The sequence below is a fragment of the Mytilus californianus genome, unplaced genomic scaffold, assembly GCF_021869535.1.
Source record: "Mytilus californianus isolate M0D057914Y unplaced genomic scaffold, xbMytCali1.0.p SCAF_15, whole genome shotgun sequence".
Classification (NCBI taxonomy): domain Eukaryota; kingdom Metazoa; phylum Mollusca; class Bivalvia; order Mytilida; family Mytilidae; genus Mytilus; species Mytilus californianus.
The window spans coordinates 9,662,697-9,684,715 of record NW_026262637.1 but is presented as its reverse complement, the minus strand read 5'-3'; the positions used below and the strand labels follow the sequence as shown (position 1 = coordinate 9,684,715).

At 31.4% G+C, this 22,019-nt stretch overlaps 2 protein-coding genes and 1 long non-coding RNA gene across 11 annotated transcripts in view; 2 read left to right on the top strand and 1 right to left on the bottom strand.

Annotated features, from left to right (window-relative positions):
• Positions 1-22,019, top strand: part of LOC127725357 (2'-5'-oligoadenylate synthase 1A-like) — a 308,747-nt gene that overhangs the window by 173,432 nt on the left and 113,296 nt on the right. For 4 of the 7 annotated variants that reach the window (XR_007992951.1, XR_007992949.1, XR_007992948.1 and 1 more), the window contains one exon: positions 21,756-21,887. The exons of 2 other annotated variants lie outside the window; for them this stretch is intronic. The gene's annotated coding sequence lies outside the window, so the exon portion shown is untranslated. Of the gene's footprint in view, positions 1-21,243; positions 21,304-21,755; positions 21,888-22,019 lie in introns of those variants that run through there. One more of the 7 variants, XR_007992952.1, reaches the window with a different exon arrangement.
• Positions 1-22,019, bottom strand: part of LOC127725359 (uncharacterized) — a 66,860-nt gene that overhangs the window by 37,999 nt on the left and 6,842 nt on the right. The window lies entirely within an intron of this gene.
• LOC127725368 (uncharacterized) overlaps positions 1-22,019 on the top strand; it is a 64,273-nt gene that overhangs the window by 41,418 nt on the left and 836 nt on the right. The gene's annotated exons all lie outside the window — the stretch shown is intronic.

The window sequence follows — 22,019 nt, the reverse complement described above, 5'->3', positions numbered from 1 at the left end:
AGAAAGCTCGTTATTATCCGGAATTTCTGGTTTCAATATTAGCTATATTAGCAAAATGATTGTTAAGGATCTCTGATTTGTCCAATAGATGAATGAAAACTTGACCATCATGTTCCGAAAAAGGGGATGAATCTCTGTTTTTTGTCAAATTTGATACCAGGAGGAATATTTTTGTCAATAAGTTGTGATGTCAGTTTGCACTTATAGTCATCGTTTGCCTTTCTTACTAAAATGATAATTTCAGTACGAATTTCTCTACATTTTGTCCAGTGATCTGGACTATTTAGTTGGTATATATCTATTGACAATACTTTCAAATGTTTTAACAAAGTTCATATAAACATCATAAACATCATTTATATTATTTGAATCAAAAACAACATCATCCAAGTCAGTATCGCTTAACTGGTTTTTAAGACCTTCATAATCTGCACGCTTAAAATCACGAATTAGCCTTTAAAACGAGTGTTGTTTAAAAGTTTTCAATGAAATTTCGACTGAAACAGGAGAACTGCATATCGGCGTAAGAACAGTTACTGATTTAATTAAGTTTTTGCTATTAGTCACACATAAATCAATACAAGTTCAAGTTTGGGTTTTTAAGTTTGTAGACTCCCAAACAACATTTTCTAAATTTAAACGGTTAAGTAACTTTTTAAAAGAGTTACTTGTGTTTGACATCATACCGTAATTAAAATCACCACAAAGGAACATTGGCAAATAACAATCAAGTGCTTTATCTACTGACTCACTATATCAGTCCCATGTATGAGAATTTGAGTTTGGAGGCCGGTATAAAACACCGACTAAAAACATTTTATTACTACAATTCCTCACTTCAACCCAAAGTAATTCAAGATTGCTTACAGATATGTCATTACGTATAATAAAATGTATACTATTTTGCACATAAATGTTCACACCTCTACCATGTCTATTTCTATCTTACCTTAAAGGTTTATGAAACCCATTTAATTTAATTTCGTCATCATTAATTGACTTGTCGAGATGAGATTCTGATATACAAATAATGTCATACTCATGTAGTTCATTGTTAATGAGGTCTAACCTAGGAAGTACACTACACACATTATTGTGTACTATTTACAAATTCCTTTTATTACTCTGATCTGGACCTAGATTATGCTCAATTCCAGCGACAGTTACAAAAATATTTAATACAACATTTTTTATGATTATAGGGAGGATTATGTCGTGATTAATATAGTTTGCAAATTTACAGATTAATGTTAAATACATTGATCAGTCAAAACTATCAAAACTTATTATGAATATATAGTGAAACATTAACACATGATGTACACTTTGTACAGACCTTAGGCTTTGAAACCAAAAGCTGATATTGATTAACAGCACACTCAAAAGTAGACGAGAGAAAGTACAAAACAAAACATGCATAACATTTATACAAATGGAAAACATTGATAAATAACAGATGTTAACGATATCAATTACCACTTGTCTTCTGATACTGTAATACTATTGAACAAAATAAGAAAGGTCTGTGTTCATGCAATAACCTTTGTTTTAGAGTTACAAAGATGTGGGGTAGTATTTGTAAAGTAAAATGTAGAAAACAAAACAATGACAAACATCAATAAGCAAAAGTAGGATAACACATAGCCTGGATTTCAGACAAAAATCGAATACTACGCAGTGAAGTTGACTAGACTTACATCTATAGAATATGCTTGGCGGAATTGTAAGCTTGACATTAGTTTCAATTTACGAGTGCAGAAGTGAGAAACACATTTAGATTGTCTATTTTTCAGATTCTGGTAATACTATTTGTTGGAAGACAGATGTAGGTGACATCCGGTAATAATGCAACCATTTGTCAATTGTTTGTGTGTAAATATCATGTGTAAAAACGAATTACCTATGGATGAAAATTATAAAATGTGTATGTTTACAATCTGCAAAATTCTACAATAATATGAGTATTTTCTAAGGTTAAACCAAATAAGTAGGAAACGTATATTTTCCGAAAATTATTACAAGATAAAAATAGTGGTGTTGTATGATATTGCCAAAGAGACAAATATCAACCCAATGTTCAATTTTGTGTTGTAGACAATCAATAATGATAAATGAACAGGAATTATATAAAAGACATATGGCAATTGACAATATCAAACAAATATGGAAAGCATGTTATTGAAGTGATTTACACACATTTTATTTTTTCAGTTTGTTGGCTTTGTCATCAAATATTTCGAACCGATGTCTAATTCCTTCCTCGTTTGATCCATATACATGACCATTAAAATACCATGAGCTCAGAATATTGTCATGTTGGTACCATCTATTTAGGATACCCTGGTTGAGTTTTGTAATATCATCACTAATTCTAATTTTGAGTGCTTCGTTTATACTCTTCTTTTTACGCAGAAGTGTCATTTTGAAATCCATTCTAAGAACTTTTATGAGAATTGGCCTTGGACTCCCTTCTTTCCCTGGTATTCTATGCATTTCAACAATTTCAGACGGGTTGATGTCTAATTTAACTTTGTTTTTAGTTCGTTAAGAAGAGAATGCGGTAAGTCTTCATTTCGATTGTCTGGTAATTGGTATATTTTCACATTTTTCTTACGTGAGTATTGTTCGTTCTAGTTACCCAGCTGAACACTTTCAGTAGTTTTCTTGTTATTTTTATCAACGACGTCCCTCATTTTTCGAAGATCAGAGTGTAGACTAGCATTTTTTTTCTAGGAGATTTCCATTGTCAAACTCAATAGTGTTTAATTTGTCATGTAGATGATATATTTTGGAATCTTAAATGTTTTTTAGTTTATCGACTTCTGACTGGACTTCCGACATTATCTCTTTCTTATTTTGTTTTGTCAGGTTCTCAGATAATTGTTTAAATATCTTGGTGACAATCTCTGTTAGATCTGATTTTTTTTCGGTACACTTTTCAGGGACTGCTTAATTTCGTCGAGTTCATTTTCTATACAAAAACTATGGTCCGAGGAACTGGAGAGACAAGAATGGAGACGTTTGACTGGATTTGAGATGTTTTGTTTATCTTCATTTTTCTCTGTAAATGTTGATTCCTCGGCATTACTTGTATTTTTGGCTGATAGTTTATCGACTTTAGCAGTAGAAATAAAACTAGTCAGCTTTTTTGTTGTTGTTGAGACATATTTAATGAAGCGATTTAAACTATGTCTGCGATATTAATAGATCACTTTATGAGTACATCTATATGTAAACATTGACTAATTACTACTTACTCGATTGTCAATTGTTTAACTCGCAATTTAAACTGCAATCTCTATAATTAAAGTTCTGTTTTTTGAAATAAATCAATTCCCATCAATTAGTAGTAACATCGATATAACAGAAAAACAACGTAGCGAATATCTCTTAATGCATAAAAACACAAAACTCTTTGCAACAACTTCACATCAAACCTTCATGGGTGCCATCTTTAACTAGTTATGTTGAGGAATATAATAAAAGACAGAAAAGATTGCACGAGATAGAAGGGCATCACCCTAATTCTCTTTGATTTATATGTTATACTTTATAGTATGTGAACATTTTTGTGTCTTATTATTAATGTTCTTAAATTACAATGAAGCAGATTTTGAAATTAACATGAGACAGCACTTTAAAAAAGGTTTTGTATCTGTTGTTTTATTTCCACTTCCAATTTTCTTGAAATTAGACGTCATTTTATGCCTTTTTCAGTTCCGAGTGCATTTGTGATTTTTCATTGTATTTGTACGCCAATAATCAACCTATTTAAATATGAATAAGTAATATGTTAATCATATTCTAGCAAAATAACGCAACACTTCCGAACTCTAAGGACAATTAAAACTAATTCAGCTTGACCAAAGAATTAAAACTGTGACAATGATGTATAGAAAAAGCAGAACATAAGAACACATACTTAATATATGTATGAAGGGATTGAATCACCAGATCGACACGGAGTACAGTATTTTAACAACACATGGACAAAAAGTACAACCTGCCAGATATAAATGAATTCGCAGTGACTTTACGCCAGTACATAGCTAATTTCAACTCATAAATAAAGTTTCCAAGAAAATATAAATCTGGACGTATATACACTGCAATGTGATTTAGTGTGATTAAGAAAAGACATCATAAAACGAATGAGAAAGGCATTGCCTTTTGCAATGAAAATATATAAATATCTACAGGACGTAGTATCATAAATGTTAATACAAACTCACCAAATATACATGGCTTATGATTTGGTACACCAGACATGCGCTCCGTCGGGCACACACTGAACTACTGTATACTGATACATAATTACTGTTTTTTTTGGGGGGGGTTATTTATGAATAACACATTTTGTGAAACCAACACATCCAAAATAAACGGACCAAGTGTAACTGTTTATATCATAATCAGTGTCATAAGGTGAATTTCCGCGAGATAATTATTGTAATCTGTATTATTTAAAGTAAAATGTCATTAAGGTAAAGGAAAGTGTTATAATTTTAATTTTTTCAATAAATTAAATTTAGACGAATCCCTACTTTTAACAAAGAATATGTGGTGTGATTGCCAATAAGACAACTCTTCACAAGAGACCAAATGACACAGACATTATCAACTTAAGGTCACGGTACGGCCTTCAATAATGAGCAAAGCCCATACCGCATAGTCAGCTATAAAAGTCCCCGAAATGACAAATGTAAAACCATTCAAACGAGAAAACTAACAGCCTAATTTATGTACAAAAAATGAACGGAAAACCAATATGTAACACAGTTACAAATGACAACCACTAAATTACAGACTCCTGACTTGGGAAGGCACATACATACAGCATGTGGCGGGGTTAAACACGTTAGCGGGATCCCAACCATCTCCTAACATGGGACATGTACAGTGATGTATCAGTACAACATAAGAACGAACTATAAAAATCTGTTGACAAAGGCTTAACTCATCAGATGGATACAAATAGAAATACATCTAACAAAATCACAGAGTGGACGTGGCCAGGTACTTGTACATCCCAACAACAAAAATTAGTTTTTAATTTCTAGTTCTGGAGGATATATAAATGGAACCCAATCAGAAAAGTTTGGATTTTTAATGAAAAGGACATCATCAATATGTCTGAATGTGAGATTAAATGATTTTGCTTCTTTGATATTCTTATTTTAGACACGTGTCAACATACATCAGAATGCGGTTAAAACTTAATCTAGATAACAAGGTATGGTTTTCGTTTATTTACGCGTTATGCCTCTAATTTTGGAGTGAGCTGCCAAACCATTATTGTTAAGTAACTAGAAACATTTAGAACTTTCTCAAAATTAATTCCTACATTGAATGGCAGCTTAGACCAAAGTTGTGCATGCTGACAGCTTTGGTGCCTAATTGCATTATTTATCTTGTGCTATCATGTTGACTAAAATGTTTCTGCATTATGTTTTTGCTGCTTTAGTTTAAAAGCTTTTGTGAAAGCATGTTGCTTGATATGTTTATTTGCTTGCTTCATATTTTGCTTATGATTTATTTATTTTTTTTTTGTTTTTTTTTTTTGTTTTTTTTTTTTTGGTTGTTACTCATGCATGTGAAGTAGTAAAGGCTTTTATACATGTGTGTATTGTCCATGTTTTACATGTATTGTTTTGTCTAAAATTCACTGTATAGTTATAAGTTATTAAATCATGCCCTTTAGTGGCTTGTAAAATTTGCACATTCACAGAAAAGAGAATGTTGTACTATGACTTTATGTTACACCCACAATATCTGGGATTCAGGGGAATTGTATACATTAATTTAATTTTGGGTAGAGTTTTCTACAGTTTATGAGGAGAAAATGATTTATTTGCAGATCTGTTATCAAAATTCTTACTATAGCAGGACCATAAAAACTCAACAAATTTAAACAACTTATTCACGGTCTTGAAAATTTGGTTACTACTTAGAATGACCCGGAAGGGGGGATAAAAAAGGGAGGGTATTTAAAAGGGTAGGGAAATATTATTTTGAAAACCCTGAATTGATACCAAGCTCAGTGTGATCTTACTTACTTTATATATTTTTTACAGATGTCTAAAGGTATGATATTATTTATTTGTCAGTATGTTAAAAAAAATCAGGAATGACACACCATCATAGTATATTGAAAACATTTGATTGTTGGATAGAATTACATAATACATCTATTGAACATTTTCGATAAATGACTAATTTGAAAATAGGTGCTCTTAACTGTAGGGGTCTGTCAGAGGAGGTGAAGAGAAGAGATTTTTTTTCAAGATATTGGAAAACATATGATATAATTATATTAACAGATACACATTGTACTAAAGAAAAAGAAAAACAGTGGGCACATGAGTGGGGGTATAAGGCATTCTTTAGCTCTGGCTCCAGCCGCTCAAGAGGGGTAGCAATCTTAATAAAAAATAGTTTTACATTTATTATTCATCAAGAAAAAAAGGATCAAGAAGGCAATTTTATCATTCTTGATATGACCATTTAAGATTATCGACTGTATCTTGTTGCAATATATGATCCCAATGGGGACTCTCCAATTTTTTTTTTGAAAATATAAAAAGTCTAGTATCTGGTATAAAAAATAGCTCCATAATTATGGCTGGAGACTGGAATGTGGTGCAAGACTTTGATAAGGACACCTCAAACTATAGTGCTAAAAACAATATGAGAGCACATGATACAATTTTTGATATGATAGAGTTCCTGCACCTTGTTGATATATGACGAGCTTTAAATCCGGATACAAACATATTTACATGGCTTGGACCTAGGCTTAAGCAAAACCGTTTGGATTACTTTTTGATTTCCTCTGATCTTGAACCATTTGTAAAAAATGTAGACATGGATATAAGTTATAGGTCTGATCATTCTCCAGTGTACCTGGCCTTACAGTTTTACAATCAAATTAAAGGTAAAGGCACATGGAAATTTAATAACAGCCTACTACATGATATGGTCTATGTACCTGAAGTAAAATTGCATTAGGGAAACTATAAATCAATACTCTCTGCCTGGGAATGATCTAGAAACAGAATTATCAGTAAACCTACACATGTTTTGGGAACTCTTAAAATGTATGATAAGAGGGAAAACAATATCATATGCCAGTTATATAAAAAAGAAAAACACAAGAAACCGAAAATGATTTTGAACTTAAGTTAGCTAAATTACTTTAAAATTATGAAATAGATCACTCAGAATTAATAAATACAGACATTAAAATTTGAGAAGATGAACTTGTTCAACACAGAGAGAAAATAGTAACAGGTATTATGGCAAGATCAAGGGCAAGATGGGTAGCAGAAGGTGAAAAATGTACTAACTATTTTTGTAATCTTGAAAAAAGAAATTATAATGAGAAAATAATTCCAAAATTAATTAAGGATAATGGAAAGGAAATTTTTAATCAAGGTGAAATTTTAGAAGAACAAAAATCATTTTATGAAAAATTGTACTCCTCAATAAATCCTATTCTTCATCAAGAACATAAAAATCTATTTTTTGATGAAAATAATCCTTTTATCCGCAAACTTTCTGATGAACAGAGGTTACATGCAGAGGGTAATTTGAATGCTAATGAATGCTTAAAAACATTGAAAAATATGAAAAATGGTAAATCTCCAGGGATGGATAGATTTACAACTGAATTTTATAAATTCTTTTGGATAGACCTCCATGAATTTATTATAAAATCTTTTAATTATAGCTTAGAAACTGGAACATTTTCTGTTAGTCAGAAACAAGGAGTTATAACATGCATTCCAAAAGAGGGTAAATCAAAATTTCAATTAAAACACTGGAGACCAATCACTTTATTAAATGTTGATACAAAAATTGCATCAGCTGCTTTACCAAATAGAATAAAACCTTTTCTTGGGGATATAATTAGTGAAACACAGCAAGGTTTCATAAAGGGAAGGTATATTGGAGAATGTAGCAGGCTTATTTTTGACATTATGGAAAAGGCAGAAGATGATAATCTTCCAGGTCTTTTACTTTTATTAGACTTTGAGAAAGCTTTTGATACTCTTGTATGGTCATTTATAGACTTGGCTCTGTCTTTTTTAGGATTTGGTCCTATTGTTTGTAAATGGGTCAAGACCATATATTCAGAATCTCAGAGCTGTAATATAAACAATGGACACTGCTCTCAATTTTTTAATATTGGTCGGGATGTTAGACAAGGTGATACTTTATCTCCTTATCTCTTTATATTATCTTTAGAACTTATGAGCGCTGCACTTAAAAATAACCCGGAGATAAATGGTATGAAAATAAATGATTCAGAATATCTACTAAGCCAGTATGCAGATGACTCGTGTCTTTTATTAGACGAGAATGAGCAATCTGTAGAAAAAATGTTTATATATTTTTAAACAAAATTCTCTGAGCGTGCTAGACTAAGGGCGAATTTTGTAAAAACTGAAGCCATATGGATTGGGTCAAAGATTCACTCAAGGGATAAACTAACAACTACAGGAAACTTGAACTGGAATTATTCAGGAAAATTTAAACTTTTAGGAATAAAATTTGATCTGTTCAGTGAAAATAAAACGCTTGTAAATTTTGTGGAAAAAATAAAAAAAATACAGAGCTTACTTAATTCCTTGGTATATAGAGATTTAACATATATGGGAAAGATCACTGTTATTAAATCATTAGCTCTACCTATTCTATTTCAGTCATTGACAGTTTTGCCAAACCCACCGGTTGATAAAATAAAATAAATTCAAAATATTTGTTTTAGTTTCTTGTGGTCAGGAAAACCAGATAAGATTAAAAGAAAAGTTTTGATAGGGTTATATGAAAAAGGGTGGTTGAAAATACAAGATATAAGATATTTTTGTTATTCACTAAAGATGACATGGATAAATAAACTTTTAGACCCCTTGAATATATCCCCACGGAAAACACTGTTAATAGATTCATACAACAGATTCGGAGCAGACAAAATATGGTTGATGACCCCGGATGGTATCCAAAAGATTTCTACAAATTTTAATAGTTTTTGGAAAGATATTTTACTAAACTGGAATATCCTAAACACTGTCACTAATGACACTGCTGAAGGGATCATGAAACAATCCATATGGCTAAACAAGAGTTTGACAATAAATAATAAAACTGTCTTTTACCAGAGGTGGGTTGAATCAGGAGTTTTCTTTGTAGGTGATTTACTTGATGAAAACAGTGAATTTTTTACTGTAAAGGAATTCTGCAGAAAATATAATCTTAATATTAATTTCTTGGAATACCATTCTATACTTCATATGATACCAAAAGCCTGGGAAGATCTAATCACTACTACAGAGAAAATTATGCACATATCTAATGATAAATTTGAATTTATTAAAAACAATAAAAATTCATGTCAATTCTTTTATAAAAAATTCTTGTCAATGTATACAGAACGTTCTACAAAACAAGAAGACAAAATGTGTAAAGAACTAAGCACTCATATAGAAAATTGGGATTTCATTTATAGTTTACCCTTTTGTTGCACTAAAAACAACAAATTTAGTATGTTCCAGTTTAGGATTTTGCATAGAACTCTCGCTACAAATGCGTTATAGCAGAAATATGGGTTACAAGAAACTAACTTATGTAGTTTCTGTAATGAAACAGAAACAACTATAAGTCGCCTTTTCTGAGAATGTACCCAAGTTAGAAATTTATGGTTAAAAATTGAAGCACTTTTTCAAATTAAAAATAATCTAACTTTAATATTTAATGCGGAAAATATTGTTGTTGGGTCAGAGTCTTGGGATGTTTCCCTAAACTTATTCACTATTCTGATTAAGTATTACATTTATACATGTCGCTTTAACACTTCATTCTTACAGGGGCGATAGCTATGATTAAAAATTCCTACCAAATAGAAAAAATATCTACCTCCTTTTACAGATCCCCTAAAGCAAGAGAGAAATTTGATAGTAAATGGGAATTGATTAAAAACTTAGTTTACATGTGAGGAGAGATTTTTCTTTTTTGTACTCACTTAAGGCATTATAATAATCCATGTAGAATTAATAATATGTTGATGCACATCACAACTGGACAGTGATTTGTGTGCATCATAAAAGTTCTATCTATGATGTGTATTGATATTGTTATATATATATATTGATATACCTGTTTTTGCTTGATTGTATTTGAATTATGTCCCCTTGACTTAGGTTGTCATTTATTGTTGTTATTTATTTTGTGATTCTGTCCAACATGTCCTCTCTGACCCTTATCTGTTAATGATCTCTGGTGGCCTCTCCTGGTACCTCTCATGTTCGACATCATAGTATTTATAAGCGATGCATGTAGCTAGAGGAGAAGGCTGATGCCATCATTAACCTTATCAACATATTCATGTACTCTAATCCAGAGTGATAAATGATGAGTATGATCTAGTTGATAATTATCATACAGATAATATAAAATTAGCATTTCTAACTTTTTAACTTTAGACTGTTATTAAAAAATTTAATATTAATACATGTATTATAAATTATCTATGTATATATGTATCCCAATGCTTGGTGTTTTTACAGATAAAATAAAAATAAATTACAAAAAAAAAATACACCAAAGGCAAACAACACAATTGACTTAATAATTTAAACAAATTAACAAATAAATATAACAAAGACAACAACAAAAACAATGTTTATAGTTCATAATAATTTTGACAAAGACGCAAACAAAAACGTTTGTGTTATTGATGGTATATACTGTAAAAAGTATATACTTTCTTCATAAAGTACAAATTAGGAAAAATAAGAATTCATAGAAGCATAAAGGCACACGCAGGGAAAATTGTAGAGTAAATAAAAGTTACACAACGTCAGCACCTACATGAAGAATGTATAACTCAGAATAATCTCGTATTATTTAAGATGTAAACACTGAATATTTATCTATTATATCTTGGTAATTGCCAATGATCTTTTTAAGAAAGTCGCTCTTTTACAAAACCATGTCTTAAGAATATTTTGCTCAGACACCGATGAATTTCAACAAAGTCTGAGTAATAAATGCAACTTCTGCAATATTGTATAAAGTTGAAATAGTAAAATAGTTGTCTTCTACATCTTATTTCCGATAAAAATATGTACACCATATTTGTTGGAACAGAATATAAAATAACATATAAGATTTACTTTTTGCGCTGCGAACATTTCAAAAATCGAAATGTATACTGTAAACATAGAAATTTTTAATTCATGAACGTAACAAGTTGTATGTCTGTTCGTTTTGTTTTCTTATTATTGGATGGTATTTAGCTATGAAAATCTGTCATCGGAGCGCGTATGATTACGTTGAAATATTATTAAACAAACAAGACTTTAAACGATTGATCTCTAAATCCTGGCATGCAATACCAAGAGTAAATATCGCGTACTACATGAAGTAGTCTATAAAGAAAATGATTTTATTGATTTTCGTATTTATCAATGCACATACATCGATAACACTTTGTGAATATGTATTTTTATGTTGTGCTTGTCCTATTAAGGTTATATAAAAGTCAAAAATCACAAAAGCAGTCACTATTTCTACATAAGATACTTTGGTGCGTAAATGCATAGTTAACAATCATACTTCCACGTGCGATTTAGGGTGAGATAGAATATGTATAGATACTTACACAACAATAGTTTGAATGTTGAGGAATGAAAACTCCACGATACCTTTTGCATTATATGAATAAATAAGAGAAACTGATAATTAAAACAAATTAAAAAATAAATATAATCTGATAAAACTGCCCCCAATTTGCCTCTTGATCTTCTTTACTAGGAGTTTTGTTCATCTGCTTAGCCTGCAATGATCAAATAATTGTATAGTATGAGACACTGTCCCTTAATTATCATTGCTGGCTTTACATATTCATTATCGTATACTAATACGTTATCTTTCTGAATAATTATCTTTTGTAAGTTTTGACTGATCTGCATTAAGTAGGACATACTATTACCAATATCAATTATTCAAGGTAATTTGCAGTATACCTAATAGTTATATTTTTTCGTATTTGCAGAGACTTCACCTTAAGGCACTAACTATATATGTCTTCTGTTAGTTTGATAGATACAACACACTTCCCTTAGCTTGTTCTCTTGGATCAATGTCAACAAAATATTAGTTTTATTACAAGATGTTGTTTTTGTTGTGTTTTTATATTACATGTGTATAGTTTAGATTGAATATATTTTTGTTTTGTAAATGTTTATAAGCAAATTGTTAAAACATTATATGCCACACAAAATTCATTTTCATAAATTGTATTAGTTTGATTACCATTGGGAGGTAGGTCAACGTATTCCCTTACTTTGTTTCTTTCATAACCTCGTGATTAGCCTTGAAATTTAAATTTAGTAACTTCATGTATATATTAAGAAATCTAAATCGAAAGTAAAACGTCTTCTTTCCAAAAGAAATTAAATATAGGTCATTTCAGCGACGCAAAACTAAAAGCGTTTACAATCGAATATACATAGTAATATAAATCAATGTATATCTTTATCGTGTTTCCATTTTTAATTTTATCTAGTGCACGATGGCAATGACAAATGTTTCAATTGATTCTATACGGAATGAACGTGATTTAGAAATGTTTATCAGAGACCATGTTGAAACGAATGATGCCTACAGAGCTGTATTTGAAGGTGTCATTAAGAATGTCAGTGATATTCTAACGAATAACATAAAGGGAAAATACAGACCAGATGAAGTCTTAAAGGTGAGAATATGCAATCACAATCAAATAAAAAGATGTCTGATCCATTTTCTGGATACTCATGAAGCTTAGTTACAAAAGGTTACAAACTGATAAAATAATAATATACGCAGTAAAATCTCATCAACGATATCAAGATAATAATCTAGTAAGCTGGATGCCCGTTGCGTCTACTTTATACTCATTGCAGGCGCTCTTATCAAAATAATTATTGTTTCTCTATTCTCCTGGTCATGACACATACTGGGAATTTGAAGCGATCTCAAAAATGAACAACTTAGTAGGTCGTAATTAGTCTTTTAATGCGCTCAAATCAGTTATGTTCAGTTTATTTGCAGAACGGTTAGTAGCTGTTTTGGCAGAAAACTGAACAATTTGAGTAAAATCCATGTTATATGAACACTGCGGAATTTTCTACAAGAGAAAAAGATTTACAGTACCGATAGACAACACTGCCCTTTGTTCGTTGAAAGTTTATTCTATTTGGATTGTTTTAACCCTTGTATGTGTATGAATGCAAACTATTTTATATGAATTACATTTTGAACATTACAATCAGCCATTTCAGCTACATGTATAACAATTTTCAAATGTTTTAGCAGTTCACAAGACAACAGATTTTGTCTACATTTGCTTATCTTTTGTACTGATTCATTCTATCATCTAATTCCCAAATGCTTCATATGTCCTCGCAATTCACAAAAATACTAAATACTATAACAAAAGAGAAATAACAAAACAAATACTTATGCATAATTGATATGTTAATATCTTGTCAAAATCGTTGTTTTTAATATTTCTCTTACACAACTTCAGAAATATAACGTTTATCTGTTAAAATAATTGTTCTTATGAAAGTCAGAATATAATAATCCGAATGCAAATATCATTATTTAATATTCAGACTGGATCGATTGCAAAACGAACGGCTATAAAAGGGAAGTCAGATGTAGATTTAGTTTTCTTATTGTCAAAAAGAGAATATCAATCTGTTTATTAATTTTACGATGACCTGTCGACAATCTTGAGGTATATCAAAGATGCACTAAACACGTGCCTACAATTCAAAAATGTGCGTGTACAACCAAGAGCAGTCTCAATCCAAACAGATTGTAGAGAACCTAAGACTGGTCACGCCCATGTTATAGATGTTGACATTTTACCAGCTGTTAAGTTTGGAGATGGTAAGAGTAAAGTTTATTATTTGGTTGACGATACTCTTTCGTAAAACGCATATACATTTTTGAAAAGATTAGATCTATTGTTCCATTTCTTACCTAAGGCATCTGCCTCAATCACCAGTAGCCAGTATGAGTCTTATCTGTCATTGTCAAAAATAAATAAGTCGCTAAGGTGGAATTTTAATTGGAATCTCCTCCTTTTTAATGCCTATCTTAATTGGCCAAAATAACGTTTGAGTGACATTATTTATACAACTCTCTATTATACAACACACTATATTACACAACTCAGTGCATAATTTATACCTTAATAGTATACTTAATAAATGTTAGATTTTTCATGTATAGAAGCTTTACTTTTAATAATATCTATTACTCTTGATTTATACTAGATAAAGTTGTCCTGTCAATTAATACTCAAAGACAAATGAAAAAGAAGATATGTTTCTTGCAAAAATCAGAAAAAAATTGTATAAATATAAAAAAAAAATAGAGTTTTGTTATATTTATATATTCAGTGCCAATAAAAGTTATGTTCATTTAATTTAAAATTTGTGTAACAACTATCAGTAATGTATATTTGCTTGAAACGATAAGAACAATCCTTATCTTTAACCTGAATAAACTGCAATAACATTTATTCACCATGATATTGATTTTAGACATTACCGAAATATAGTATTTGTATATATCTAAACAGAAAAGGTATTTTTGCAATAATGATTAACCCCATGATTATAGTACAAATTAATAGAAAAGTTACCTACGACGAGGGAGGTTTTTAACGACCTTGACTTCCCAAGAGGGTCTTGCACGGTCGGTTTAAAAAGTTACCTAATTTATATGTTTTGGAGTTTAGTATGACGTCCATCTTCACTGAACTAGTACACATTTTTATTTAGGGGCCAGCTGAGGACCACCTCCGGGTGTGGGATTTTCTCGCTGCGTTGAAGACCCATTGGTGGCCTTCGGCTGTTATCTGCTCTTTGATCGGGTTTTTGTCTCTTTGACATATTCCCCATTTCCATTCTCAATTTTAGAGTAAAGCTATTGTAGATTTAATTTATTGACTAATGTGTAATGGTGGCAACAAAAATGTCATTCTACCCTACAAACAATATCTTCATTTTCACAAAATCAAGATTTAAAAAAATAGTTCGTCTATGTTTGAATATAAAATTCCTCACAATCAACTCGATCATTTACAGTTTAATTTGAGTAGACACAAATCATAGTTTAGATTCCATTTATCTGTTTGTTATAGGTTTACTGAAAAGCTACATAGATTATCTTTTTAGAGGTAAATGCTGGTGTTTTGTTTTGCTTAAAAAACGATACGTTAAACAAGAAACTGTAAACACGATTTCATAAAAATATAATTAAAGAAAATTGAAATGTGAATTTATTGACTCACTGATATTGACTCGCATTATGCTACTTTTTCTACTGCAAAAATTGCTTATCATTCGGATGAACTGCAGTCAAGCTAAAATATTTTTGTACACCATCAAACCTAAATGGACAACTACAATATGAATGAAATTGTGCACATAACTCCTCCAATCTTGCACCAGTGATTTCGAACACTTGCATTTAAAACATAGTTATTTCAATCAATTTTCAATGATTTGTTATCACATCTAAAAAGAAGATTGTAAGACTTGTAATAAAACACAATTTACGTCATCATTATTTCATTTCAGTTGATATCAAGAGTATCCACTCCCAAAACGTAATCTGTATACCCCGTCTTTAACAAAATGGCAGAGAGATTTCATCAAGAGAGATAGAACAGAGCAACTTACAAAGCTTATCAGATTTGTAAAGTGCTGGGAGTTGAGGTATCGTCAGTTAACTTATTGAAAAAGACGAGGAAAATATCGAGCGGACATTCTAAGACACGCTGACAACGCCATATCAAAATAAAGGACATGTCTTATTTTAAAAAAAAATGATTGTTGATGTAGTAGCGAAAATACACCTCCCCCCTTTATCCTTATTTTCTAGTTATATTTCATCCTTTATTTCCTCTTTCGTGTTATTGATTAATCTGCTGGTAGCTACACTGTGCATGTATTTTATTTTGTGTTTTTATTTAACAATATATTGGCTTAATAGACAAAAGAGGAGATTTGTGTGCACGTAAAATTTGTTTTACGCCACCTCGTTTATGCTTGTTCCAAGTCCAACTATCTAAATTATGTGCTGTTCTTTGATGGGTGTCTTTCTTTACACGTTCTTTACACGTTCATTTTTTCAGTTGAGTGGGGTACAGGTTGATCTTTGAAGATATCTATTAGTCTGTCCTGTAATTGTGAGGAATTCCTGTTATCTCTTTTATGCCTAGGTCACAATTTACGAACTTGACGCCGGATTAGCTACGGATAAGATACGGCATCATTCGTGGCAATCTGTATATATCGGTCCGTAGATTTCTTTATTGTAGCCGTAGTCATACGCTGTAGTACTTGTATATCCGTGACAGTTTTTGAACATGAGCAACATTTGACCACGGATCAAACAACCGTAGTATATCCTTTCTAAACCGTATTAGAACGTAATGATCCGTTTTAGTCCCTATTAAAACCGTATTTATCCGTACTTGTTCGTAGGCCCGAAGAATTTGTTCGGTTAGTTCCGGAGAACTACGTACAAGTACGGTTACACCACGTATTTGTAAGAATACAATACGATTTGTTAAGAATTTGTCACGGAACGGCACGATTTCATTACTATGCATAACGGATAGCTAGGGATCAGCCAGGGTTCTCAAAGTATTTTACGTTTTACTACGTTACAACACGACAAAATACGGAATATTACGGTCCACGACAAACTGAAATCAGGCTTCTGTATAAATACTATCTACGTATAGGGCTAAACGTTGTATGTGTTTTGCCGTAGATGTATACATAACATTATCCAACATGAACAATGAACAACTGATGCTTGTAATTAATCGGCTGGAATTGGATATTGATATAGCACAAAATGCCAGGACAGTGGTCGAGCTACTTGATGACAGACGTAGAGGTGACCATCGATTTACTGCCATAAAGAAATAATAAATCACAAGCTTAATTAGAAATGATTAACGGCTTAGAAAAGTTGGCGGTTCATATTGTTCCGTAACAGACCGTTCTCTTTCGTACTAACCCTTACTTATACCGTAACAAACCGCTGTTTATTCGCAGTACATATGCCCCTACACGTGTCGTTGTGTATTATACCGTGTCTTTTCCGTATCAAACCGTGTCGTAGCATAAGAATCCGTATCACTTATGTCGCCAAATGACCCCTTTCCCTCATTATCATTGGTAGATAAGTCAAAACCCGTAGTCACACCGTTGTGCATCCGTATCGTATCCGTATCGGACTACGGAAACTGCATTTCCGGGATAATCAGTGAGATCTAATCTGTAGTGAAACCGGCGAGGTGAACCGTAAATATGTGACCTAGGCATTAGGTGTTATTCAACTAAAATAAAACCACCAATCTAGATTAAATTTCAATTTCTAGACTAAATGTCTAGATTGCATAATAGTACGTCACTTTGACAAGTTATTAATTTTACTTTATAAAAAAGATCTTAGTATTGTCTATATCGCTATTAACATTGAATTTTGTTTTCAAACGTTTTATACATGTATTGTTATCAAGTTATTACCACGCATTGTCCAATAGCCTGTCGATAATAATGTTTTGGCATTACATAAGGCGATTCCTTTTTCCGACTGATTTGTAAACTCAATCGAGGTAGACTGATGAGTAATTCAATCTTGGAAACCATGTCCGATTCATTAGTGAATTTTACATTGTTTTTTAATTTGGTAATATTGTGATGTTTTCCCACTACCCTGGCTTTGATGAGGAGAGCAAAAAGATATACAAACATGTTAAAACCCGGCACATTTCCAAAATCAGGAGTCTCCAGTCAAAACGTTTTTGTTGGATTCTGTTTGTCATATTTTTTGTTCGTTAATGAAATCAAGCAAATATTTTTTTTTACAATTGAAACAGGATTTTTTAAAGCTTTCTATATTCAACGATTTTTTTTTATTTTTGTAGGTCATACACTAACCTGGAGTTATTGACGTCCGTATCCGATCGTATTTTGCTTGATAGTTGTCCTTTTTGCAATCATATCCTAATTTTCGTATATTTTTAATTGAGTTATGTAGTGTTAATATAGCCATGCAAATTAAAACAAAGGTAGAAGTTGTTAAATGAATGTGACATTCTTCTATCAAAACATTAAAAGAAACAAAAGAAAACAAAATTATTTCTAGTATTTCTAAGTTTTTGCTACTGTAAGTTTGCCAACCAGTTAGAATTAAAAAAAAATGATGTAGCTTTTGAACTCATAATAAAGCTACACCTTATGATAAAATGAACCCTAAAGGCTAATTACTTATTTATTCTAATTCCCGAACTAACCTTATATTTGACATTAACGGTCGGAATTTTTACTTCAGTAGATTCACATTTTGACAACGAATGTCTCTTCAGTGTACTCGAGGCCAAGATATTTGATAATCAAAAACTGTATACAAACATGGAAGAGCTCGTTGACAGTTGTTTTACAAAGAGGTCGTTGTTTCTTATCTTTAATTTTATAGGAGGAATAAAAAGAACGAAATTTTGTACCTGAAAAAAAAATATTAATGCTGTCACGGTAATGTCAATTTTTATATTTAAACAAATTAAAAACAAGTTAACATGTCATCCCTACGGTGGAAAATATATTCACCATTACCTTTAAAATCCGAAATAAAAATGTTTCACTGTCAAAATAGTATGGCTAAAGGGTTCTAATACCAAATTGAATTTATCATTCCCAGCTCAGGAAAGTACGTAATATACATTTATGTAGTTTCCTTTTAATTATAAATGCTATATACAGTAATGCAAAAGTGCAACAAAAACTGAAATTGATTGTACTTTCTTTTTTTCCCAGAAGTCTCCAACATCGTTTGGACTTGAACTACTGATAATTTTTCTTTGGAACCAGGAACGCAATCCTCAACAATTCCAGCTGACAAATGCATTGAGGAAAGTAATGGAAACTATTTCTGATACTAAAAACATTTTTTGTGTTATAGGAAAGGGTCCATATACGGTAAATAATGACCCTTAAGTTCTTAGAAATGCAAATGCCGTAATTATCACATAACCAGTCTATGGAAAGTGCGAATCGAGAAAACCGTTTCTTATGTGGAGTAGCGATATTTTCTTTTGTAAACAAGATGCATTATGGGGATATTTCCGACTCACCATTTGTAGGAATTAAAGAAAATTCATCAAAAAGTACTTAATTTTTCTCTTTAAAACATAGACGTATTTAACAGGACAAAAGTATATACAACTTGCCATGTATTTTGAACATTGTATCCCAAGTATGTTGTATTTATACAAGTAAATCTGCATTTGCATTACATGTAACATTATTTGTCGATCAATGATTTTGAGGTGTCCAAATACTTTGACAATCATGTACCAAAGACCGTGGAATGGCCATTGAACGTATTCGATTGCATTCAACGCCATAATCACTTGTAATAGGATAATAATAGAAATGCGATACTTTTTTCATATGATGTGACCTACCGTCTTCTCGCCTGGTTTGTACTTACAATAACAACAAAACGGCTGCACAAGTGAAGCAGGATCTGCTTACCCTTTCGGAACACATGATATCATCTCCCGTATTGGTGGGTTCATGTTGTTCAGTCTTTCTATATTGTGTTTTCTATACTGTTGTTTGTCCTTTTCTTTTTTAGCCATGTCGTTGTCGGTTTATTTTATGAAATTGAATGTCTCATAGGTATCTTTCGCCTCTCTTAAATATTTTGTCAGATCCGTTATTTGTGTGTTTCGTGTTTTTGTGCTTTGTATCGATCTGATGAGTTAAGCACTTTTCGACTGATTTTCATAGTTTGTTCTTCAACTGTGCTCATTAGGCAGAGGGTTTGGCTTCTGCAAACATTATGAAGTCTGACACATTCTATATATGTGCCTGTCCCAATTGGGAACCTGTAATTGAATGATTGTTGTTTGTTGCTGTAATCATATTTGGTTTTCGTTTATTTAATTGTTCTTTAGTCTTGTGTTGTACTGTTGCACCGCTGTTTCTTGTTATGATGAGGATGAGAGACCGCTAACAAGTTTTAATCCTCAACTATCTGTATGTGCCTGTCCTAGTAAGGAGCCTGTTATTCATTGGCTGTCGTTTCTTGCCTGTATTATTTTTGTTTTTCGTGTATTTTTTTTAGTACATACATCAGGCCGTTAGTTTTCTCCGTTGAACTGTTTTATATTTGTCATTGCGGGGTCTTTTATGACTTGCTATGCGGTATAGGTTTTGCTTAGTGCTAACGGCCGCATGGTGACATATAGTTTCTATCTTCTACGTCAGTTGGTCTATGGTTGATAGTTTCTCATTGGGAATTATACTAAATCTATTTATCTTCATATTGGGTGCTATTGGAAGTTAAACATATCTTATTTATATTATGACAGCCTTCGTATAGCACATCGATCAACAACATTTTGTATATGAATATCGACAATTATATGTTGAATTGTGCAAGACAAACATCAAACAGAATATATGCGTTACTCTTTCATTTGAGATTCTATGAACTTATCAGTCTATATAATGTGCTATTGTATCATCCTACATGAAATCTTAAGACAAAATTAAAGTATTCTCCTTTTAATTAAGATATACACAATTCCCTAACTAAATAACTTACTTGTATAACATAATTTGTTGTCGGTGTTTTGTTTGTATTATGTTTTTCTTTTTTTTTATTTTATTAGGTTTTTTTAACAACGGTGTTTTTTTTTTTTTTGTGTTTGTTTTCAGATTTTATCGTACCTGTAGTATTTTAAAACCTTTTAATATTGTTAAAAAACAGTGATGGTAAATTGTAAAAACAAAAAATGGTAGTTAACTGGTATTCAAATCAAGGTACCAAACAAACACTGTAGATATTGCTTGAATTCCAAAAGGGGCGGGACCAGGTGCGTCTACGGTGTAAGTCTCTCCTGTTATGCATGTATTGTCCGTCATTCCAATCAACACTAGGTCAAAATATCACAATTGGAAATAGAAAACAGTCTGTAAAATTACAGATCAGACGATCATTTTAGCATCTAAAGACATGACATATTATTAGTGAGTTGACACACGACACATCATATCGGTCAACCAATTTGTCATGGTGACCGTTGAATTAAGGTAGTGTTGATATCATTGGTTCTTCTTCCGAAAATACTTGACACTACTTTTCTTATATTTTAAGGGATCATTCTGTTCCATACATGATAGATCCAGTCAATCCGTATTCAAATGAAGCTGCAAAATGTCGGATGATATAAGCCGGGAGGCGAACAAGTTTCTACAAAAACCCTTGTTGAAAAATGCTACTTCGAAATTTATTTAACTGAGTAAAATACTTGATTGATATAGGACTTGGAATAAGAAAACAATGATAAGAACCTTTCATTTGATGTGTAATTAAATTTCTTTGAATCACTTAATTGACAATATGCCTCTAGCTATGATTTACTACACTAGAGAATAGTGTTCTATATCTCTTTTTCATTTGCCTTACTTTTGTCAGTTGTATGTGTATAAAAGTTAAGAAATCAAAGTAATAGATAAGATTATACACTCTTATATCCGACTGTCTTTTGAATTGAATCATACTGGGTTTCCTTCATTTGAAGTGCTTCTATATCTCAATATTTATAGAGAAATGTATTCATATTTCATTACCTTAAAGCCTTATTAATTATAACATTTTTAAGTAAGGTTAATGATATCAATAGAAACATAATTCGTTGCAAATATTGGAGTTTATTATGTAGAATTAGTCCACCTCAATTAACTCCCTCGCTTTCGCAAACACATTTAATCAACAAACTGTTAGGAAAAACGGGAAAATTCTTGCGTTATAAAAATAACAAGAAACGTTTTTGATAAAAACGTAAATGATAATGATTTTTTTTTTAATTCAATCGATGATTTTTCTTTCCCTATTGTAAATTTTCCTTTTTTGGATGGTGATTTTCCTCT